The sequence below is a fragment of the Camelus ferus genome, chromosome 4 (assembly GCF_009834535.1).
Source record: "Camelus ferus isolate YT-003-E chromosome 4, BCGSAC_Cfer_1.0, whole genome shotgun sequence".
Lineage (NCBI taxonomy): Eukaryota > Metazoa > Chordata > Mammalia > Artiodactyla > Camelidae > Camelus > Camelus ferus.
This window is the reverse complement of record NC_045699.1, coordinates 25395876-25422473: the sequence shown is the minus strand read 5'-3', so window position 1 is coordinate 25422473 and position 26598 is coordinate 25395876. Positions and strand designations below refer to the sequence as shown.

The 26598-nt window shown below is 35.6% G+C and overlaps 1 protein-coding gene across 1 annotated transcript in view; it reads right to left on the bottom strand.

The window, feature by feature from the left end:
* Positions 1-26203, bottom strand: part of PTPRD (protein tyrosine phosphatase receptor type D) — a 1875912-nt gene extending 1849709 nt beyond the window's left edge. The window contains exon 1 of the mRNA XM_032477692.1: positions 25849-26203. The gene's annotated coding sequence lies outside the window, so the exon portion shown is untranslated. The remainder of the gene's footprint in view (positions 1-25848) is intronic.
* Between the last annotated feature and the right edge of the window lie 395 nt (positions 26204-26598).

The following is a 26598-nucleotide window of genomic DNA, read 5'->3' as shown; positions in this document are numbered from 1 at the left end:
CATACACACACACGTATGTTGGGGAAAGGGCCCTTATAAAAATACTAGAGACCATTCAGGATAACAGCTAACTTTCACATTTTTTATGTATTTAACAGCTTAGATAACAAAAATAACCCACTTCACAATTTTTTGAATGCATGAAAAAGTCATATGTAAGTGAATTCTATTCAGTGATGTAAATAGGTTAGCAAGGACAACCTGAAATTTAATGCTGATAAATGGAAAGCAAAACACCGTGAGCACAAAACTTTAAATATAAATGTATGAGAAGATTCATACCTAACATGAGATACTTATATGAACTATACAGGTAAAATGTGCTTTTTAAAGCACAGTATATATATTTTATGAGACTTAGATAATTAAAGGTTTTTCTGAGGTTTCTGTTTTTGGTTACCTGACAAAAGTCTCTCCACAATTTGCAATGAAAGATATAGTAGACAGACTCAATAGCGGCACACTTACTTTTATCTAGGATTAAATGGCACAAGCTAAGAGCATAATATGAAAAAAAAAAGTGAACCTTACATCTGTGTAGTCTCACAAAGATGGTGAGAAGACTTCTGCAAGAAAGTGCTAAATATAGACTGGTATTATGCTGCCTTCAAATTGTTGTATTCAGCTCAATAAAAAGTGACATGGAAAGGAACATTCATGAGAATGAAAATATTCAGAAAAGATGTCAAAAAGCACTTTTTTTAAGGGAAGCATAAAAATTACATGGCAATTCTACCTAAAGCAGCTGTTGAGAATAAATCTTCTGCAGCTAGTCATAACGGAAACAAACGACAATGATAGTAAGAATCCAAAAAGAATGAACCACATGTCTTTCATCAGCTTTGCTTGTGGGCATAGAATTTTCTTGAAAACTAAAATGTAGTAATGATTAATCTGCAGAGAAAGCCTCACTTCCTGTTACTTAATACCAGGAAAAGAACAAGGTACTGTCAATCAAGAAACGATTCTTCAAAAATTTATCGGTGTGTACATACATAAACACACACACGTACACGACTTTTATAACCAATGCTTTTTGTTGTCAGTATAATTAAACTTCTGAATCAATAACTACTCCCAGTTCACAAAAATTCTTCTTTGGTTTTTAACCCTATAAGATGTTAAATCAACATTCTTTCACTCATCCTTTGCATTTTACATAAAAATAGCTATATTTCTTGATGAAATTAACTGTAGACTTTGAAGACTGTCTGTTTCACCTTCGAGATCTTAGAAATGTAGTATCTGATACATGGAATCAAGTGTTAAAATTTCCAGGTGATATTTACTACTAATAACAAACCACTTGAGGTGTTGCAAATCGATAAAGTGAAGTGGCAAAGGCGGAAGCATGAAGAGATGCACTGTGACAGATGATGCACAAATGAGCCAGAGCAGCTGACAGCAAAGGTCCTACTATCAGCTACAAGGAAGCTGCAAAGAGCAGCTCAGGCATCTCAAGCCTGCCTCCCTTAGGATGATTTTAACCTGAGCAAAAAACACTAAAATGTTCTCCACAGATTTATAGTGTGGAGAAAATTATATTAATTCCCCAGTACTTACATAACATGTATTTGAGTGATATAGGACTAACAGAGGTCCAATAAGCATTATTCATTGATATGAATTAATGAACATCTATGGAACATATAGCATTTTCAATGCAACAGAAATATCACTAACTTTCTAAACATGAACATGCAATAGCAACAGTTATTAATAAATATTATTTAATCATAATTAAATATAAAATTATATTTATGTATTTTATTTATTATTATTACAAGGGAGAAGATAAGTTAGGGGTGAAAGAAAAGGAGGATATAGTAGAATTTATATAGTAGTTGGAAGTGTCTGATCCACATTACTGCATTTAACCCTTAAAACAAACCTTTGATAGTCATGACACACATCCATTCTTTCAGAAGAAACTGACTTAAAGAAACTTAATGGCCAAGAGCACAGTTTGTCACCAAAGGAGACCACATCAGCTTACACTTCCCCTCATCAGGACTATATTCATATATACCTCATCAGGACTATATTCATATATATGCACTGAACAAGGTACTAAGGATGCAAACCTAAACATGCGATCTCTTTCACACAGTCTAGTGAGGGGACCAGAGACCTCAGGTGTACATATGAATGCTCTATAAACAGAGAAGGAAGAGACACTGAGAGCTCAAGGAAAACAGAAAATGAGGAATAGAATCAATAACTGAATGAAAACACATATTGCCAAAAAAGAAGTTCATATTGTTAGTTTACTAGAAGGAAAGATAGCTCACATCCAGAAAGATGAGTCCAATATCTACTGTACCAATTATCTAACAGGTCACAGGAGATGATGCTTTGAAAGTTATAAAGTACTCTGTAAAACATTTAGAAAGGGGATGAAATAACCCATCTATGAGGCAAGCAAGTATTGGTTTCATGATAGTGACTTTTTAGACACCATTTTATCCTCAGTACCTTACACAGTGCCCGACTCAAAACAGATGCTCGATATCACCACCAAATTATTAAGTGATCTCAGTTTTATAGCTGCAGTAACTCAGGTTTAGGTGTTGGTCAGACATTAAATTTAAGAGTTAAGATTGAATTCAAAAGTTTTCTGACCCCAAAGAATGGGCTTTTTCTAAGGCAATCCAAAATAAGTGACTAAAATGGTGTTCAGGAGAGAAAGAAGAATTCTGGAAGTGAGGATTTTCCACTTACAAATGCTATCAAGTAACTATGCCAGCAGCCTATATAGGACCATCAATAAGATGTCATTGAGGTTTGGTGCACACACCAAAACATGTGGCTATCTAAACAAAAAATTAAAAAATAGGTTTTAATCTCAATTATCTGGACAAGTGGTCCACAGAATTTGAACTCACTGTCATACTGATGCTAGAGGAGCACCAGTTAGACTTTAAAGACAGAATATTCAAAATTATCATGCATACACTCAGTAAAGGAACACTGCTGACCACTAAAATTTTGCTACTGAACAAGAAATTACTAAGTATATTTCACCGGGATAAATTATCACCTTTGATGCCTTCTAAACAAGGGTCTGGAAGGCACTTAAAATTTTATCTTTTCCATCAACTTCTACTCCAAATGCCTTATTTTCAGTGAAAAACTCTTTGGTCCCCTATTTAAAATTTTATACCCTATTACATACACCCCTTTCACTGCTTTAATTTTATTCTTCTTAACACTTAATACACAATATATTATACACATTTTTTAAATTTATTTCTCCCACTAGAATAAAAGTCTTATGAAGGGAGATCTTACTGAATGAAGGAACGAAGTTGAACTTTCCCATTTTGCAGATGGGAGAAAAGGAGCAGAGGTGCGCTCTATGACTTATCAGGCCTGGACACAAAAGAACCTCATAAGTTCATCTTCTGTATAGAATGTTGTCAGGACAGAGGCCTTTGATTCTAGGTAAAGTTGAAATCATATAAACTGAGTTTCAGGAAACATAGTAGGAATTCTCACGTGAACCTAAATAGGGATTTCAGAAATGTCTGTTTGGGTCTGATACACAGGTCAAATGAATCTGGAGAAATTTAGTTTCCAAAAGAAACTGAAAATATCCTGGAAATAGAACATAGCCTAAGAGAAGAGGGAGGCAGAAGTGTTGAATTTGACATAGTAAAAAAGATTTAGTCACAGGCGAAGAAGGGAAATTATCAGTGAGGTTTAGAATCAGACATTCAAATTACCCAGGGTTGAGTTTCGCATGAGTCCTAGGGGGAAAAGAAAGAGTTGCAAAGGGAACTTGTAAGTAAAACTCAAAGAACTGTTTCAATAAAATGACTAAGGCCTTAGAGCATAAGCAGAAACCCCATAGTAAAAGGTGACAGAAAACTTAAGGGGGAAGGGTGCAGGGAGAAGACATTCTTGTCTAGCTTGGTGATATATTACCATGGCAACAGCTAGACGCCTCCAGTACTTCAACTAGAAGACAGGATGGAAAACCTTGGGCCCAGTAAATTCCTGACAGGATACAGAAGAATCTGATGGATCCAGTGGTAGCCATGGGATGTCAGGTGGACACAGTATTTCACAGCAAAAGGCACAGAATAAGGAAAAGAGGAGAGCATTACCACGGACTAAGTAATAGCTGATTTGTCATCTGACTGAGTTTGTGTTTGAACACATGTGAAACATCTGCCTGGGACTGCTCAGGATACTTAGGAAGCATCTTTCCCATGGGCTAAGAACATGTATAAACTGGAAATGTTCAATAAAAAATTAAATTTATGTTATTACTGTCAGTGTGACTCCATGTGCAACCACAGGATAATGAGGCCCATAGAAATTCAAATTAATGAAAGAAGTACAAAAATAAATATTTTTCAACTTCAAGTCTAATTATCTAACTTTGGCACCTGTGTCAAAGGAAAAAGCTACAATATCATACCTCAAAATTACACTTTTGACGTGTTTCACAAATATAAAGTGATAATCAGCAAGACTGAAATGTAATGATTTAAGAAAAGTCATATGAATCAGAGTCCAGAGTTGAAATCCCAGTCCATAATATTGTGATAGTACGTGGAAGCTGGAAAATGCCATGTAATTATTACAAATACTTTGTCACAAGAAATGGACCAGTAAACCCATTTAAAAAATATTTTTACAATCAGCTTCACTGAGGTGTAACTCACACACAATTAATGCACCCATTTTAAATGAACAGAGTAATTTGTCAAATACATATACTCATGTAATTATTATCTTAAGAAAGATAATATTTTCATTATCTTAAAATTACCAAAATGCCCCTTCCAGTCAATATTCTCCAATTCCTCTCCCTCAGGCAACCACTGATCTGATTTCTAATACTATAAGTTAGTACTGTCTGCTTTAGAACTTCATAGAAATATAAACATTGTATCTATCTCTGCCCCTGGCTTCTTTCAGTAAGCATACATATTTTTCGAGATTTTATTTGCATTCTTTAATGCATCAGTAGTGTGTTCTTTTGTATTGCTATATAGTACTCCATTATATGAACACACTATAATGTACTCTACATTCTCTCCATTATATGAACACACTATAATGTACTCTTCACTCTCTACTAAATTCATTTTTGAAGCAGGCTCTTTCATTACCTAAGAACTCCATTCAAAATCCCTCTTTACTTTCACAAATGTAACGCAACAACCCACCTATTATTTCTAGTGAAGAACTATGATGTCACTGTAAGTCTGGATACAGATGTTTTATACTGACAACTGAATACCTGGTAGGATGCACATTACTTTACCTGTGTGTGTGCATGCCTGTGCGTGCATGGAAAGGGTGGTTTTGGAGTAGAGGATAAGTTTAAGGGAAGAAATATAATTTATTTTGCATGTAAATAAGTGGCACCATGCTTACCCTACTGTGTATTCTGGTAAGTGTGGATACTCTTGTGGATTTGTTCATGTTGTCTTGTTTTGGCTTTAAAATTTCTTGCAGGAGACTAGAAGCCAAGATGGAAAGCCTTCAGAAATGAGTTAAGGAGAGTTGTCATCTAGTTGGGAAGAAGATTATTTAAAACAGTGCAAAGGAGACTTCCCTGCTAACGTACATGTACTCTCATCTATTGTACAATATGGTAACATTGCCTTGCTGGGAGTAGAGAACAAAATCATACCTTGAGAGAGGGACCACTTGTCAATCACCCTGAGGAAAATACTGTGGAGAGTAGCTTCCAAGATGGCTCCAATGATCTCGGCCTGCTGGTATTCACCCCTTTTATGATTTCCACCTGTTGTGTGTGGACTGCACTTAGTGACTCAGTTCTACTGAATGCAATGAGGGAGAAGAGATGTTCTCTGACAAGGAGACTCGGTCATAAAAGGCAGCATGATATTTCTTTTGCTCTCTTGTTTCCTCACTCTCTCTCTCTCCTGTCTTTTCATGAGCAGCACTAGTGAGCCACATGGCAAGGACTAGAAGCCTCTAGCTTACACCCACTCAGGTCTGAGTGACGGCAACCCCCCCCAACTCCACCTCTGATAGTTTAACTGCAGCCAGACTTAGCCAAAAACACCCTGCTGAGCTGCTCCCAGGTTCCAGACTCCAGAAACTCTTATGCAATACTATTAGTTATCCAAGTCACTGAGTTTTAGAGTAATCTGTCATGCAGCACCAAATAATACAAGGTCTAACCGAAATCAAAAAATGGGAACTCAAGTGGTGAGCTTTAGACTGAAGTGAGTTAGAAACTTCTTATTCTGCCAAAACTTCCTAGGAGTTGGGTCTAAACTCAAAAACCTAGCTCCAATACTTACACAAAGGCGTCCTATGGCAGGGAGCTGTGAGCTAGGCTAGCAGGTGTGCTAGACCCTAGAGACAAGCCTGAGACTGTGGACTAAAAGAAATGAAATGGAGCAGCCAATTTTAAGTTAATCTTTAGGTGTACTTAACTGTTCTTATCCACAAAACTTTGGGAAAGGGTTTAAAATTACAGCATGATTTCTTTTCATGTGAAGTTAAGGAACGGGCAGATGGCTCAGTGGTTGAGAGAAAGTGTTAAAAGACGGAACATTATAAACATCTCTTAAGGACAGAGTTGTGACCCCAGATACAAGTAACAGCTACACAGTTACAAGTGGCCAAGAAGTGACCTGATACATCCTTTGGCAGAATATAAAGTGACATGGCACTTTGACAAGTGAACCAAATCAGAAAAACATGGAATTGAATTTTAAAGCACGTCTCAAACCCAATAGGAACCACCTGAGGATCTTGTTAACTAAAGATGATAATTCAAAAGGCCTGGGGTAAGGCTTGAGCTTCTGCATTTTGAACAAGCTCCCAGGTGATACATATGCCCCGGGTCCACAAACAATAATCCGAGTAATAAAGTTTGAGGGTACATGTAAGAGTGATTACCCATGAAGACACAAATAGAATATTGAAATGGACATTGTTTAAGGCCCCAGAGTCCTGTAATTAAAAACATGGAAGCTCAAAGCCATCATTATTTGGGTATCATTACAAATGTGACCTTGTTTTATACTTATAGGCTCATTAAGCCTAGAGTAACAAGTTTTGTATAGCAAATCAGAGGGATTTGGAGGTCACCAAGTGGCTTCAAAACTGTGTTCTTGTTCCAAATGTCTATATTTCTCTAAGGATACATCAAGCATCACATAATCTGGCTTCAATATCCATGACACGTTTCATATTAATATAAAGAGGTTGGGAATTCTCTAAGAATTTTGGCAGACAGACATTTTGGAACTTGAGCCAAAGAGATTTTAATAAACTATTTTTAAATAAAGGGAAAGCTTGAAGCAAAATCTGCATTTCTATTAAAAAAAAAACGAAGCCTATTTGTAACCTTCACACAACACATTTTTTTCTTACTGCTAAGACAGAAAATACAAAATTTACAATTTGAAAACCTTTCCCCTATCCAGGAAGGTGCTGCTTTTTTTTTTCATTCAAGTAATTTTTCTCTCATTGCCATCACTGCCTTCCCCTTTGTTTTTAAAAACATACATTCAGTGCACAGCAAAATCACATTATCATTAAAAGAGGATGTATTTAGATCTTACCCTTTCTTCCTAAAAAGAAAAATTAAACTCCTTTTCGAATTGTGCTTCTGTCTTTCCTACTTATTTTGAATTGTTTATATTAGTTGCCATCCATTGTGTAAGATAAGCCTAAACAAGTAGATTATATAATTGTCTCTATTGGCCATTACAGAGGACAGTTTCCCTCTAGTTTTGAGAAAGCCTGTGTTCTCTATTCCCCTTAAAAAGGGCGAAGGAGGATTAAATTGCATGTCTTGAGTACAGTTCAACTGGATATTGCTTTTTCAGTGTTTGGTAGTGATATCAGAAATGCCTTTTTATATTTCAATCTTCATTCGACTAAACTCAAAAGGGTAAAGCACCTATAAAAGTATGATCACTGATTAATATAAAATCAGTCCAAATGCAAGTAAGGAGCTTAAGATAGCAAAAATAAAGTGATGCTATTTATACCTGAATTTTCAGTTAATTTATGTTCTTTGAACTGCTGATTGCTTTAAGAGAGGCAGATATAAAAATATCTTAAATAAATTGCTGCATTTCTCAAACAACCTGCTATGTTGTTGGAGTTTTGTGGCTGGCAGCCTAATGAGAATGAATGGCTTACAATCAATTGGGACTGACCCACTTAGTCATTCACACCATCCATCAAATGGGAGCATGCTTCAGAGATACAAGGTCACACCCTTGCCACAATTATTCTGTCTAATGAGGTATCAGGAGATGTCTACTAGTTCAAAGGTGTGTGGTAAGGGCAGGGGAGATAAAATATTTGGTATCCTTACACTGAAGTATAGATACACATTTCTGAGTGGGTCTTTGTCACAATATCAAATTAAATGAAAAATGCCACTTCTTTATGAAATCATTTGCACTTTAAAAGGTAGAAGTGATACACATTTTACTTTCATGTTGTCAAGAAGTGGGGGAAAAAAACCCTCAAGAGAGGGGTTTTTTTGTTGTTTTTTTGTTGTTGTTTTTTCCCAAAAAGCTCAATGACAGGTTGACTTAATTATTCAAATACTGACTTTTTATAGTAGATAGTTAGACCATATGTTAACCTCAGAATTTAAAATAACCAATTTGCTTATATTGTGTGGTTCTTGTCTAACTCCGTACAGGTACAATTTTCAGAGTAAAAAATGAGTCCTAGGTCAAATGAAAGCATCCATTAATATATTATTGTCTCCACAGAAATCCATATGACTGTATTAATTATCTAGGCAGCTGATGTAAAGAAGCTGTTTTTATTGTTAATTGCTAATTAAAGAAAATTAACGGTAAAAAGTAAATTAAAAAATAAAAACATAGATGGACTATAAAAGATAATGAGGCAATTTAAGACTAATTGAATAGCTTTACACAAAGTTCCCTCAAATAACCAATAATTAATTCCAAGTAAGTTGGAAAAATCAGTGACAATTCAGTAAGCTATCCTGGCTTTAAATTTCTGCAAAGTGAATCAAACATAACTAGGGCTTTTCAGAAAGATATGTTTCCGTCTCAGTCAGCTCAGCAAATAAGCTGATTTTCCATAGGCAACTGAGTTTTGCTTTCTGGCTCATTTCACTGTGAAGCTTCAGTGTCATAACTATGCCTTAAATACAGTTTGCCCACATTATTTAATAGTTCTGGGGACATTTTAATTTAATTCATAGATGTTCTTATGCACTGCTATAACAAATTAAACTTAGAATCACATATGTATGTATCAGTGATAAATAGGGATTAGCTATTTTCCAAAGCCCACCTTAAATTGCATGTTAGATTACTTTCCCTATAAGCTACAGCTACTGTACTGAAAGAAAAAAAATTAAAACCTAATAAATCAAGTGTTTTTTTCAAAACAAATTTAAGACTTTTAAAGAACATAACATGATGATATCATGTAATAAGCAGTAAAAAAATGCACATTCATGAGTCCAGTGTCTATTAATTAAATACTACACAACCTAAAAGAGAAAGGACCAGACATTGTCATTGCCTCTATCTCTTTATGCATATGATTTATAGTAGTTTTTAAAAATAATTAAAACTGTTTTCCTTTCAAACTGTTTTCTTCCAATTCTCCATAATCAGTCACATACATAAATGTACACATATGTTTATACCTATAGTTGTGTTTTGACTTAATCTTACAAAAACACCTTAAGGTAGGTAATAAGATTTCTACTTTACAGACGAGAAAACTGAAGTTTGCTGACATTAGTTACCTGACTAAAGATGAAGAATCTATTAATTAGTAGAGCTAGCACTCGTATAAGTTTGACTATTTCTAAAGTCCAGTTTTCTTATCAACATGACTATTAAGCACTATACTTAAAAATAGTGAACTGCTTATTTTGTTATCATATTTGTCAATCATTTATTTTGTTACAAAATGTTAACTGAACACAGAAAGTAAAATGTGTCAAAATTTCCAAAAAGCACTTAATTACGTTTATAGGTAACATATATGTCACATCCATACCCACACGTGTATCTGTTAATTTACTCACATTTAATAATTTTGTGTCATACACAAGCACGAGATTAGGCCCATATAGTCTAGCAATTACTAGTTAAATTTCTTTTCTAAAATGATATTATTTTTGTGGTTATAAACAATGACCAAATTTTAAATACAGTATAAAATAAAAGGAAACAAAGAATGAGTAGACATGTATAAATGACTGTAGTCTATTTCTTATGGGTTCCATAATGTAATATACGCATTAATTATTTTTATTAAGTAGAGCATTGGGTAAATTTATCTATGATTCCAAATTAGGTTTAAGGATAAATACATTGAAGAGCTAGTAAAATGTGAAAAATGAAAAATAAGAAGCTGGTAGTCAAGAAATGAAGTTAAAGAAAAGGAATTTGCTTTTTTTAGGGAAAATACAATTTATATATGTGAGAATTAGCTAAATTATAAGTTACAGGTCTCACAGAAGTTCAGAGTGTTCGTATTTACTACTAGAATAACATTTGGTTACGGTGTATGAGCATAAGTATAACACGTGCAAGACCAAGTCTTACACAGTCTACGTGATGTTTGCCAAATCAAATCAACACTTACGGATGTTACTAAAAGAACTGCTCCTAAAAGGCTAAAATTATTAAGTAATTATCTTTGTATCATGGTTATTAAAGGATTTTCTCTGGGTATATTACAGTCTTTGATTTATTTTTTTACTATTATACATAGCAAATGAGACACTCAAGATTGCTTGAAAGAACAAGCTTTACTACCAACAGCACAGATAATAAGAACATAAAAGGGCTTCCTCAAAATCTCTCCCCAAAATATGTTATTATTTGTGACCAAGGTTGTCTATTAAAATTATTTAGCATATGCAAATACACATGTTAAATAGTTTATTGGGTAGCAAACAACATATTTGGGGCAGAAATCCTTGGGAAACCCTTGTATGTTCTTACTTATTATCTATATTATTGGTAATGAAGCACGTTATTATTTGGTCTATTAAGATTGTCCATTAAGATTGTTAAGAAAATGCAAATGTACATGTTAAATAGTTTATATGGCATTAAATAGTAATATACTTAGGGAAGACACTTTTGGGGAGCCCTTTTGTGTCCTTGCTTGCTATCCATATTACAGATAATGAAGCATGGTACTGAGACTGTTCATTAAAATTATTTAGCATATGCAAATATACGTATTAAACAGTGTATTTATAGTCTATGGTAATGTAATATCTTATTGATTATGTCTATTCAAAGCAAAATGATAACAAACTATTCTTTGTATAAATATACTCTGAGCATTATCAGGGTTTCATTCTTCAAATGAATTTACTGAATTAACGAAATGATTTCACTATTTGACTTCATGAAGAAAAACTGGCATTTTATTAACACTGAAGTAGTAAATCAACAGAAATCGAAAATTGCAGTTAGATTCATTTCAAATCAATTTTAAAATAATGTATGACTTGAAACTTTTTAAGGCAGTAAAATAGTTCATTTTAGATTAGAAAATATTTTTAATTGAAGCATCCTGCACTTCAACAAGTTCTATAATGTAACTGCAATGGTAAGCAAAGATTTCATTAACTTCCGCCATAAGTCTCAGATTCAGGAATATCGGCTATAATTAGAAATATTAAAGCTACACTTCAGAATTAATTAAAATAATTAAAGTGTTTACTTTTGCATTATTTACAGCTAGAATGTCAGCAAGAAACATTTTATATTCTCTCATAAGTAGTTCTACAGTGTATATTAAGAACGTAACATGAATTCCACTGGATATCAGGTCTTTCCAGGTGGGCCTGCTATCAGCTATTTATTCTGATTCCCTGGACAACGTCATAACAGTTCATCTCTGAGAAAGCATGAGGACTAATGCATTCTTGATGGATGGGTGTGATGGGAGATACAGGCATTTGCTACCCTCATCAAATCTACCATCAGGATTCACCAGAAACCAAGATAGTCTTATCAGAATCTGCACTGTGGATGGACTGACCAGCAAACCACAGACTGAGGCTCAGTTTTCTAAACTGAGAAATTTTACAGAACCTGAAAAGACATGGACTATGATAATATAAAGTATCAATTCTATGGTTTTATTAATTCATTATTTGATTTATTTTGACACTGTATTCAGTTTTATCATAAGTATTAAACATTTTGAACTTTCTAGCTCAAAGTAGATGTGTCTTCAGAATAAGGAATTGACTTACTATCATAATTTAAAGTAAATAAGTCTCAGCCCATGATTTCTGCTTGAAGCTCAAGAGACACAGCACAGATAGATTCACTACCCTGGGAGGAAAATGAAGGTTTAAAAAAAAAATAGCAGCAACAATTTAGCAGTCTTCTTTAAAGTTTTACATTTTAGCTGATTTTCTGCATAAAATAAATGAAAATTTTACAAATTCCATACACATCTGCTATTGCATAGAAGTCTGGACTGCCAGTTAAGTTACCTGGGTTCTAATTTCACCTTTACCATTGAAAAACTAATTGTAAAAATCTGTCACTGAACATCATGGAGTCTTTTCTTCCTTATTAGTGATGTTAAATGCTTTGGACTAAATTTCTTCTTGCTAATCCAAACAACAGTACACATAACAAAATACCTAAACTACCCATTCTAGATTCAGAGAGTATACGAAAATAATGCAAAGATATTAAGAGAAGAAGGGAGACAATGTAAGTTCTCAACAGTTTTTGATAAGTTGAGGAGCAGATGGCTAAAGTGGAAAGTACTAACTCCTTCAGTATCTATTTTCCTCTCCCTCCTTTTAATAATAGCAACTCCCAAATTTTAGCTATCTAGCTAAATATTACCACTGAGCTATGCAATACATTTCCCAGCTTCCCATGCAGCCAGGTATGACGATGTGACTAGATTCAACGGGACTGGAATGGAAATCCTCTTAAAGCTGTTTGCCTTGACTTTCTACGCACTTATGATCTAAATTTGACCCTGCAAATGAAGACTCCTTTCTAGACAATGGCTGAGCAATAAAATGGAAGAAACCTGGGTCCATGAACACCCTTGTGATACAAATATTATCCCATTAGCCTGGACCACTCAATTTAAGACTCTTAAGTGAGAAAAATAATTGTATTTCATTTCAGATACTTTGTTTTGGGGGTCACACAGTTATAAAGGTTTAGTCTGTAATCTAACTTGTACAATGTTGAATGCTGACTCATAATTAAATCATAATTATTTACTTTACTGATTTATTTTTTGAAGTGTAGCATATGGGTTATCAACTACTTTAAATTCACTTAATTTTAAATCAATCAGGAATCATGATATATGAGCCAAAATGTGGGAGATGGGTTCTAGAATTCTTAGATTGTTTATTCTATGGGAAAAGACAAACAAATGAACAAACACTTACCAGGACAAATACTGCAACTTTTTTGAAAAGTTTAGTCATGAATAGTTTATAATTTTCCAAACTAGTCCACTGATCATATGGTTGTTAAGTTACTTACTCAGAAAACCCAATTTCAAGTTCTTGCATAGACTGAAATATTCCAAGATTACTCTATTTTCAAAAAAAGGCATTTTCCCTTGTCTTGTGAAGTTTTCACCAATAACTTCTTTCCTCTTCTACTCAGCTTTGCCCCTTCCCAGTCCTTCCCATTTCTGTAATAGATCAGACTCAGTAAACATCAGCTTCAGTTACTGATACAAAGAAGCAGATTCAATATTACGGTTTCTTTAGACCATAGAAATCTATTAATATGGATCCTATAAACATTTTTGTAGTCATCATATTACTTTGGATTTATGGTCTAAAGAAGGGGTTTGTGCAGTATTTTCAAAGCTCATTAAAAATGCAGAGATGGAAGCTGTGACTATATACTTACTTAATCTTATATCACTTTAAAATCTGGGTACCTTTCCTATGACAACAAACTGATTTTTAAAAAATTGATTTTTTTTTCAAGCCCTGATATAAACAAATTTCCTTAAAAATAATTTCTACCTATAACCCCACAGAAAATTGGTCATATGTTTTGTAAATATTCAACAAAGGTTTTTGTTTTTTTTTTTTTTGGAAGTTCTTGATCTCAAAGCTACCTTGTAAAAACATATCTAACATTTAGTTTCCCTCTTTTATCTGCAACACTCTCTTCAAGAGAGATTTCATGTTATACAGTGTGTGCCACGAACCTGGAAAGTGCAACCACATTCTTAAGATTGATGAGAGTAACTACACTCAAGCCATACTCAACAGATGTTACAGCAGCATTTCCAGCAACAAAGACCTGGAGCCCAGCCAAGCCATGAGCAGCAGAGCCTGTGCCTGCAGGGGCTGGGCTACCGTAAGGAACCCACACAGTTCCAGGATGGTAAGCCAAAGGAGGCTGACCACTTTGGAGCTGGCAGGGGAAACACAACATAAAATTTTGCTAGAGATCATTACTTTGTATGGCAGATACTGGCTGCTGCTGGGAACCAACAGAAAACTGATCGATTTGTTGTGCAGAAGTAATAGAGTAGGTGGTTCATCTTGAGCAAAGCCACAGAAAGAAAGAAGTCCCTCAAAAATTGGCATCCTATTGTATATATGCCATGGGCTGGAAAGGATACTCATAATATTCTGAGGTCAGATTCAAAATAATCTGAAGGACACTAACATGACTTAACACAAAATTCGAGACAGCCTCTAAAACAGGGAAAAAGCAATTCTAAATCTTCATCATCATTATCAACATTTTCATCATACACTACCTAAGTTATTCCATTTTTAACTGCAAGGTGTTTACATGGATTTATTGTAGACTACATGTGGAGTAGTGGAGAAGGCAAGAAATAAAGATGAAAAGGTAGTCCACATCCGGGTTGAGAAAGGTCCCTTTATGTCACACTAAAATTTTTTTAAACATTATACTCCATTCAATAAGGAACACTTTAATGTTTTAAGCATGACCATATTTGTATTAAAAATATATATATTTAGGTGGTAAAGAATAGAGGAGCTAAGGTAGAGGTAGGAAGACAGGAAGTAGTGATGCAGGTAAGATTTGTACCGTGAACTGAATGTGTCCTTCCAAATTCCGTATGTTGAGTTCTGTTCCCCCATGGGATGGTATATAAAGGTGGGAGGTGATTAGGTCATGAAGGAAGAGCCTTCATAGATGGAATTAGTGTCCTTATAAAGAGACGTCAGAGATCTCCCTCAGCCTTTCCACCATGTGAAAAAGAAAGCTGTCTATTAACCAAGAACTGGGCTCTCACCAGATAGCAAGTCTGCTGGCACCTTGACCTTGGATGTGCCAACTTCCAGAACTGTGAGGAATAAACTGCTCTTAATTCATAAGCTACGCAGTCTATGGTATTTTTGTTACAGCTGCCTGAATGGAATATGACAATTTGGTTAAGACCCTAGAGTTATGGTCCTGAGGAAAAATTTGGTAAAGAATAAAGAGTGGGCCGACAGAGCTTAGTCACTGATAGTATCACCTATCATAACTATGGTAGGAACCCAGTGAGATAAATGTGGACACTGGCACAAATTTAATGAGACAACCTAGACTTTTAAGAAACTCTACTCTGTTTAATTTGTAGGGTTTGGCTTATTTTAGCTCATTACCTGAACCTATTACATGTGTTTGCCTGCAGCGTTCTACAGCAAGATCTACTGTACTGCTTATACTGTATATGCAAATTATGTTGTATATAATTAACATATTACATTTTAAGAATAATTAGGACTACCTGTTTAAAAACACTTTGGACCTAAAGATACGTCTTCTTTATAAATCAAAAAGAAATAAAAAGACATTATTGCCAATATTTTGAATAGTCCAGGGCTTCTTTGTTTTTTATTCCTGACCACAACTCCTCCTACAAGCTTTTCAGGGACAGAAGGCCAAACCCTAGCTTGTAACAAGTGTTTTAACAGTTTAGCAGTCTTACAGAGGTCTCCCGTGGACGAGTTTGCATCATAAAACTGCCCAGTCTGGCACATTTTCTACTCCTCAATTCTCACTTACAAAGGAAAATTCATTGAATTTTCTTGGCAAGTGATCAGAACACCATAGGGAAGAAAGACCTTAGGAAGACCTTAAGGGGAAAAGATAATCCAATAAACCCATTCATTAAGTGTTTCTGTATTTTTCACCCCTGAAAGGAAGAACTCTGAGCCTCTTGAAATATGAGTCACAGAATCACTTTAACTTTCTATTTTGGTATTATGTATTTCCCCCAATATAGGAAAAATGCAATTTTTTGTACGGGCTTTGCCATCTTGTGGTATTAATTATACTTATAATTTGACAAATGTATACCTAAGATATAAGAACTGTTAATTCAGTAAGTTAAGAAAGAACAAAGCTAGTATTTCATTTTGTTTGGTTTTTAAGACATCACATAACATTTTGGATATTACAGAACATCTCAGCTATTTCTCTGTTGTTTCAAAAGCAGGGCACCAGATTTCTATCAATAAGCATCAAATATTTCTCATACATTAGAAACCAAATAAATGTTTACTGATATTATTTGATTCAACCTCTCTCTAATTTAACTAATGTAGAAGCAACAGTTTAACTTTTCCACTCTTATAATCTAAAGATTAAATCATGCTTTATGTTGTAACTCCTTCAATTTAAATTTCAAGTAAGCAGTCATACACATATTTGAGGACAGTGATCAATACACTGGAAAAAATAAGCAAAAAGCAGTGGTTTACTATTTCAATCTAATTTCATTTACCACAAATTTAATACAATGTGATGCAATGGTGTGAATAATACCCAAACTACATGCAATGAGAAACAAATAGTAAGAGCTCACACAAATCACAGGACCGATTTTTGGTTTTCCTGTTCTTACGTCTTTACTGCTTCTAATCAGCATCTCTTATGCTATACTTTGTACCAGATAGTTATGCCACTCATTTCATCACCATGGGACACATGCATTAAAGTATTCTGAATTATAATCACAGGCACACGAGGCCCTCTTGACCCTAAACCTCACTCCGTAGTGCATCCTGAGCTCATTTTCCCCTGACTTTGCATCTCCGTTCCACTATGCCTTTTACACAACCAAATTGACTTAAGTCTTGGTTCAGTCTCAAAAATCATGACTCTTGGTCACCAGTCACCAGGTGCAGCAAGGTAAGTAAAGGGCTGATGCAGCACAGTCTGTGGCCAGGAGGCTACAGGGGCCTCACTGGTGGGAACCAGCTTGGTCAGAGTATTCCTGGGAAAGGACCTGAGCTTGAAGAGGCATCACAGGGAAAAACAGAGAGCACATCAGGGTCTTCCTTCTTCCAAAGAAGAAAAGGAATACACTCAAAAGCATTTGCACCCACCCTCCTTACCCACTCAAGGGTGCCAAGAGCTATCTGGAGACAGTCGGCCTTGATGTGACTTGTTCTTGCTCTTTTGTTTTCTTGAACGACACTTGCACGATGTTCCAATTCTGTATGTTATCATGTACTTGAGAAAATCTGCATTCACTTCATTTGAAAGGAATTGTATTACAAAAGCAAAGCCCAGCCCAGGATACCTCACTTTATCTACATTCGACATATAGAACTTAGGCAGCTGTGGAATTCCTCTTATGTACTAATGATGTACGTAGGGGAGGACACACTATCCATCTACATGACAAAATGTCAGTACAGCAAAGTGGTTTAAAACGTGGGATCTGCAGGCAAAGCACAAAGGTGCTTCACTTGGTGTGCTACCTTGGGCAGCTTTCCTGAGCTTCTATGTGCTTTGGTTTTCTCATCTGTAAGTTCAAGACAATAACTGTATCCATTTCACGGGCTGAGGTAGGAATAAATAAGTTAGTGCATATGAAGCACTTAAAATAGGGACTGGCACACACTAGAGTCAATAAATGTTAGCTGTTATTATCACTTTCTATTTCAAGGTTTTTCCAGAGCTCATGAGAAGGTTCTACAAGACAAAATATTCCAACACCCAAGACAAAAATAAGACCTGATGCCATCTCTGATTAGGAAAAAAATACATTGCTTCTTTCTTTTAATACTACAAGAAGTGATGACTAGTGATCACTAGAACCTAAGAAGTGATGGACCAGTTGTGAAGTGTGGACTGTTATACTGATGAGAATGATGACTGAGATGTAAGAGAATTGCTCCATACAAACAATGGTATAATCTATTTAAAAATCCTAACAATATATACTTGTATATTCTTATATGGCCAACAGTCATCCCAGTGTAACTGTAAAATCAGGTTCCCATTAAGATCACAAGAAATGTGCAGAGAAGAGAAACTTGACATTAGAGAAATGGGAAGAGACCTTCAATTTCTACTGAATAGGGGAGAAAGCAAGCCTGCTCTAGTAGGAAGCATATGATCTTTTTTGACCTAGCCCTCCAAACTGATTCATCTCCAGGTTCAGCCTACGTAAGATTTCACACCAAAACATTCTCAGATTTTGCCTGAAATTTCTTTCTCAAAAAACAGCATCCATATACACACACACAAACACACACACACACACCATACTGTTATATATGTGACAATTAGAATCCTTAAGATGGACTACTTCAAAAAGCCAGTACGTATCGATGTGTTTTAGCGAATGTGGAATTTATGTTGTTAAGTCTGGCAAGTGTCCACAACAGACGGGGCGTCTGGGAAAATAGGAAGGCTTCAAATAGGCATGTCTACCTGAGGGGCAGGGAAATGGGACACTGAAGTGCTGAATTCAATCCTGAGGAGCACACAGTTCTACCATAGGCAAGCCCGGTTGTCTTTCACCTCACAGGTATAAATGATGAGGCTAAGCCATGTCTTACAGAGAGAACCACATATGTTTCCTAGGAGGAAACAAATGGGTAGCACAGAATGAACACATCCATCCAGAGGAGAAACCACTGAGCATCCTTACACACTAAAACTACAAGCAATGGTCCACTGAAATAAATGCCATGAATAAATATTAATTAAGAACTGAGTCAATCACAAAATGCAATGGGAAATAACAAAGGATGGGAAGATACTTTCTTATCTTTGTGATGCATGTAATCCAGTAGTAAAATTTAGAAATGTAAAAATTTCCTCGAGGGTGAAACAATATATTATTTTTGTATATTATATAACACTGTTTTTCAAACGTTACTGTTGAGTAGTACCATCAGTACACTTTGATAAAGACTTTTAAGGGGACTAAAAAGTGAAACTCTTTAAAATTAAGCTGGAAACTAGAGAAATCAAGAGTTGAATTTAGAGTACATTTTTAAGTCGAAAAATAATCTAAAAATCCAAGTTAAGTTTCTACAAATTTAAATTAACACTTTTTTCTTCCTCTTTGGTGATTTGATCCAAAGTACATGTTACAGGGCCTCTTACAAAAATGAACCACACATGAAAAGGTACTGGCAGAATATCCTTTTTTTCTCTGTCTATTCTCTTTCCTGGGAAAACCACTGCACTTCCCCAGTGATGATTTGGTTACAACTGAAACATCACCACAATCTTTGACTGTAACTTGTATCATGTCCTATGAATTTGGAAATAGAAGGAATTGTTACATAAGACTGCAAATGCTACTGTGGTATGGAGATTTGTGTTTTCCATGTCTTGTAGATATGACACTGGTATAGTGATATGCTTATCACGCCCTACTGCCTGCCTGTCTAGAACTTCGGAGAGCAGGGCACATAAACAATTAGCACTGGAGTAATCCAGCTTTGAAGATGATGAAGGGTGTCAACTAATTCCAGGGGCACATAGCATGGCCTACAGCTGTTAAATATGCAAGAAGGATTCCACCCTGCTTCCAGAAGAGATGCCTCTGACTCAGGATGACAGCCAACTAAGAGGGGGAAAATGATGAAGGCATCCTTTACTGGACTCTAAGTAGAAATCATGACCTTTATCATAAAGATTTGAGGTCTTTGTACTAGAACCACATCTCAGAAATACAAGCATGGAGGAGTATTTTTTCTCCTACCTAAAGAAACGTCTTGGACATGTGGCCCAGACCAGTTCATTTAAAAACAGAAAACATTCTACTGCTCTTCTTTTGGTTCTGTATTCTAAATTAACCTTTCCTAGGACGGGAAGCAAGCTATGTTCCAGGCTTTTGTCCTAAGATTTCCAAGATCATCTAACGAAATAAACAGGAGTATATCCTGTGATAAAATCCCATAATGCATGTGTTTAGTGGGTAAGTAGTAAAAAGGAGTATGTGCACAAATGCTTGCCTAGCTTTGTTCTCTGTGCTTCAGAAGGGGTCTCTTTCTCAATGCTACAAATTATATTTGAGAAATATAACTTTGGATAGTGTTTCAAAAGTATAATTCAGGATAGTCCCAATATACTGAATGCCTAAACAGACGTGTGCAACTGATTGCTTACATATTTGCATGCTTAAAGGGGAATTTTTATAAAAATTCACTAATTCTGTTTTTAAGTGTAGTATTTTTTGTTCTTGGGCAAAGTAATGAAGATAGTGTCATAGATGCAATGAATTTTACAACAAAGCATCCCAGTTCAAGTTATATGCATGTAACTTGAAGTTAAAGTGGGTGCTTTTAAATAACCAACCATGTCATAATCAAATTCAGATTTGATCCTTTCCTTTTTTAGCACCTAATATAGGTAAGTACTAAACTTGCTAAGTAAGGTCTACAACAGCAGATGTGAAAGAACAGCAATCATGTTCTCTGCAATTGTATACATCTCAACCTTAATAATATTTAATTATTACAATGTGGTATTTAGAAAATATATAAAATTACTACAAGGGCAAGGCCTTGGTAACATGGTATATTGTTGAACTTTCACTGGATTTCAGGACTAACCAGAGAGCAATTTGATACATTACACCCTAATACATGTTCTCTCTGACTATTCAATTAATGTACATACACTCCTAAAAATTTTAAGCACTCCATTTTCACTAAGTTCCACCTTGAACAGATGTGTTTAAACACACACATACACACATGGAAATATACACAATGAGAAGCAAACTCTATAATTAATCAGCTATAACTTGCACTCAGAAGTAAATAAATTTTAAACAAAGCATGATCACCCAACCCCAACAATTTAAAATATAAAACATTTATAGAGATATAGGTCACTTGCTACCACTCAAATATTTCTATCAGAACAGGAAAGGACAGGGCACATTGATTTTCTTAGAGGGGAAGAAGTTTCCAATTTCAACAATTATATACCATGAATTGTATCTAGGAATAAATTATTTGCTTTCTATTATAAAGAAAACAAGTACTTATAATTAACACAATATGTACTCTTTCTCTTTTCATTTCCCATGATTAGAAGTTTGGTCATTATAAAATATTTTTAGATAAAATGCATCGTATCCTACCTCATCAATGGAATTTTTTAACAGATAATTTACTAACAAATGTATAAATTATTGTCTTTGTGTTTTTCTGCCAATGAAGTGCCTTAGATACTATTGCTCAGTGATGTAAAAACCTCTATGTAAACTTGAGAAATTTATCTATATTAATAGTTTTCAATTTTTGAAGTCTTTAGTTTCCTCTTAAAAATATAGGAGGTCAAATACATTTTTTTCTATGGTTTCTTCTAGCTGTGACAGATACAACAGGTATTTCAGGAAAAAATATGTTAAATTCAAATGTGCATATTTATCTAAACACAGTGCTGTAAAATAGCTTATATGAAATAATTAAGAGAAGAAAAAAGGAAGCCAAAAGACACTAAACAATTCCTTTTATTTTTCTCTTTTCATACCTTTCTGGTATTGAGTAGAACAATCCAAAAATAACCTGTCTATACGCTATTCTTCCACTAGCAATAGAAAACGTGGTTTAGAGAAAACTTATCAACACTGTCCTTCCATAATCTACATTATTCTCCTCCAAAACCACTCCAGATAAATATTCAATCCACATAGCAACAGTGTCCAAGCACTGCCAATATAGCTTCAGGACAATTTCCTTAGCCCTCTTTCAAATAAAGTGGCTGCCCCACCCCCTATATGGATTCTCAAGCTGCCATATATAATCAGACAATTTGCTGAATACTAGCATTAACTATATTAGTAATTATATTAGCTTTTCTCTAAAACTTTGTTATTGAAATAGTCTCAAATAGTAGGTCAGTTTTTCTACTTGATAGAGAAGAAAACCAAATAAAGAAAGTTCAGGTTACCTCCCTAGGGTCACACAGTCAATTATAAGGACAAGAGGAAAAATCAGGACTTCTGATTTTACAATCACATAAGTGTTCACTTGGTGGGTAATGTTCATTTTTACTTCTTTATTCATTTTCCTTCATTCAGCATATTTTTAAAGTTTTGAAGAAACATCCATTATTGAAAGTATAGTTAACTTCTCCACTGTTTAATTACAGCAGTGGAAATTCATTTATTCTTTGTGAATGGCAAATTGCTTTTAAAAAAGTTGATTAAAACCCAGTGGATTGGCAGTTGTCATTATGAATGCGTATTCAAATACATAAGAAGATAAACACATTTAAATATATCAGGAGATACAAAATCCTTTCACCCAACTTTCACTATAACTTTAAATTAAAATTATCAAATATATATTTTCACATAATTTGCATCATTAAAGTTTATTAAATTCAGTATAAGTGTAAGTCCAAAAAGACATTACTGAAATTAAGATATTTTCTCCAAACAACAGAGGAATCTTGAAATAAAGTTCTTTGTTGTATTAAATTTGAAAGATACATAGACATATTGATATTCAATTAGGCAACCTTGAAAATCACTTTTTTTTTCAAAAATCTCCAAAAAAGAAGACATTAGGTGAGCAAACTTAAAATGTGTAGCATCCATTTCAAGTCACCTGCTTTCACATTTCCATATAAAATCCATCCATTCTCCACCTCTTCCCATAATCCAGCCTTAGAAATGCGGGGATATTGAAAGTTACATCAGTGATGCTCTTCTAACTACAAAACAATTTACACCAGTGGTAAGCACAACAATTATCATGTGCAATATTAGCCATTCCTAAAATTTCATCATAGTATCCAGCTAATTATTTTATATAAACCAGCAGTATGTTAGCTTTTTTCTTACACTTAACCTTACTAAAGAAAAACGTCCTTTGACCTTGCAGTTTGCATCTGCACCCTACTAGTAGTACCCAGGAGAGATAGGATGTCATTTCACAGAGGGAAAAAGAAAATAATTTTTAATAATAGTTCACACTTCCAATATCACATCTAATTAACAATGTCTTACGTTCTAAATTAAGTTGTAAGAAAATAATAATCACATCCAAAGGGTTCCATAAAATGTTAAGAAAAACCATGTGCTCTACAATACCATCTTTAAGTATTGACAGTTACAGGACTACACCTGTTAAGTTTATGTTAATATTAAAGGAAACGAAAAGTATGTTTGCCTTCACCAACTGCAACTGTAAGCAAAGGCAGGTATACAGCACTTTATTAGTCAGAACTCCTTTAGTAAGCACACATTTAGGGGAATTAATCATTCATTCCCTACAGACTGCTTATGTATTTCATAGGGCCATTATCTGATCTGAATAACGAGAACAATTGCATAATAAAACACACTACTGCTGACACCAGCAACTTTTTTTTTTCAACTTTAAAGTTGCAACCACCGCTGTATTGCAAAAAAAGCTGGTGTGGAAAAAAAAAACCTGACAATTTAATCTCCCCATCCAGTTTTGTCTTTTTTCTCTATTATTATATAGAAACAGTGATCAAATAAAATATAAGCAAGCTTTACTAGAAATGGTTTTAATCCAGGCTATCTTCCTCATCAGCACTGTACCATAATTAGAGACAGAATCTGTGTTAGATTAGTTTTCATGTTAATTGTAAATCTTCCTGAAATTCGAACAGGATCAACAATTCTGTCATGTCTTTTCTTCTGTAGAAAATGTGTCTTATGGTAATATATGTAGAAGTATATATGAACCACTCTTAAATTCTGCTACTTCAGTAAGTCTCACCTTTTACTTGTCAACATCTTTTCAAACATCAGATAGGCTTTCAGCTATTTGAAGTTACAAATGAGTAGTTCATCTGCTATAATCCAAATCTGATCAACTGAGGGCTTCATTTTAAATTACTTAGATTCACTTTAAACCAATAATAGAAATGGCATCTGAGAGCAGTAATACCTCTAAGAAAACCCATTTGGATAGGAAATAAAGTAAAGTGCAAGAAACAATGACATATCTTTCCCAAATGATCTCCATCTATGCTAACTTCATGTCAACAAATTCATCAATGGTCCTGTTATTTCATTACTATTAAAACTTATGTCCCAAGACATTCAGAGCTTCTGACATTAAATAACTGTAACAACTATAAAAGACTGTTCCCTTTTTAAAACCATGGTACATTAATTCAATCTTAATTTTAAAAAAATCAATGCCATTTGAGCATAGCTGCTTTTATATATTTACTTGAGTAAACACAAAGGTATTTTTTTCACTTTACCATTATCAACAATTAAATATAAGAAAGCCCATAGGTATTATTTGATAGCAAGGCATTTTCTTAAAAATAAATTATCTATGAGGTAAGTGGTTTTAATTTTTAATCTAGTTTCTAATTCTTGAAGGATTTTGATTAGAAAGTGTATTTTATACTGAGGCAGAAAATTGAAAGTTAAAGACAAAACAAACTTTTTCTAATCACTATTCTATGCTAGTCAGCATGAGTGCTATTATGTCAAAGAACTTTGAATCTGTTAAAAATCAGCTCTGTGTTAGCTAAATTGCAATTCCTACTGTATCTTCTGTATATGTAAAAATGTAAGAAGAATTAGATTCAGAATCCATTTGGCAGGGATAAAGAAAAAAATGCTGAAATGTTATTGATTCTCTCCCTCTTGTGCAAAACAAACTGACTCAACTATATTTTTCCTGACATAACACAAAGGTTTTATTTAGATATTACAAAATATTGGCAAATGTTAAGCTGTATCTCTCTCTCTCTCTCTTTTTTTTAAGATATCATTAACCCTTTCACAGAGAGAGGAAGAGTGTCCTACTTGTTTTTACAGAAATGCTGCAGCTACTGACATGGTGATGTTAGCCCCAAGAGGAATACTGCCTGCAAAAGTTTTTGATGCAGAGATATTCAGCCCTAGGAGACACCTTAAGCCTGTCACTGGCTGCTGAGCCCCTGTCACAGTTTATAACCTGCTGTGTCAAAGTCACAGCTTCAGCTCCTGCCCTCTCCAAAGCATTTTTCACATTCTCTCTCCACATTAATTTCATCCAAATTTCTCCAAACTAGGCTAGTTCCATGATTTTCTTCCACATCTCATCTACCTACAAGCCTAAGGAAACCTCAACAAGGTTTCCTTTCGGTTTCTCAAACCACCTATATTAACTTTCTCTTGACCCATTTTTTTAACAACCTCTCCTCAGAACTAAAGATAAAACGAGCAACCAAGTGAAGTCAGAGAAGGATGGGAGTTGGTATGGATTCAGGCTGAGGTTGAAGGTAGCAAGAGAAGTGAACCAGTAGGGTTAGAATTCTCAAGCTTTTTTCCAGGGAACCATCCTTAAATCTTAGAACCAGCCAACGTTTCACAAACCAAGCTTCCCATAGCCCTTGAACAACAAGCGTTTAAAAATCAGACCCCCAGCAAGGTTGCCCATACTGAAGTCTGCTCAATGCTCTTCCTAAAAAAAAAAAAAGCTTAGCACACCACTTCTCAATTAAACCACTTCTCAGTTAAGAACTAGTGAAGTTATATAAGTCAACTTCTTCCCCGGTAAAACGAACAAACTGTCCATACCGTTGGGAGAAAAGCATTCACTCAGAAAATACCTCACTTTAGACACAAGAAATAAAGCAGCAGTTTACTTACTAAAGCAGCCGCTCCAATCCTCCTTGGAAACCCTGAGGAGTCTTCTCTTTTCTTTTCTACCAGTCAAAGAATTGTCTTTCCATTCCACACAGGCCCAGAATAAACGGCAAGAAAGGACAGCACAGGCACAGCCGCCCGTCGGGCTTTAGCTTTGGTCGGGTGCTTCGGCTTCGGTTTGTTTGAAAAGTGGGATCTTCTTTTCCTGAGGGAGGGGGCGGAGGCAGGAGAAAATCAGGGCGCTCCACAAGCTCGCCGGGGTCCTGCGAATTATTCTGAAGGCAAAGTACCTGCACTCTCCCCGCGGAGGCTGCCTGTCAGCGCGGCGCGCAGGGGAGGAGGCTGAGGAGGAGGAGCAGCGGGAGGGCTCGGGCTGTGAGGGAGCGCCGGGCTGTGAGGGAGCGCCGGGCTGTGAGGGAGCGCCGGGCTGTGAGGGAGCGCCGGGCTGTGAGGGAGCGCTGGGCGGGGGAGGCCGGCGAGCGGCACGCGGAGAAGCCGGGGGACCAGCCGCCGTCAGGGCGAGACGCTGCCCCACGCGCTCGGGGCGCCAGGTGCGGGCGCGGCTGGCGCGGCGGGGCGGGGAGACGAGGCGGCGAGCATCTCCCGGCCGCTCCCACACTCGCTGGCTCGCTCGCGCTCCTTCTTGCTCCAGCTCGCACACACAGGCACACACCCCACGTCTCCGGCAGCAGCCGCTCCGCCGCACGCACTCACCTGCATTTCCTTAACGAGCCACTTGATGGCTGCCAGCGG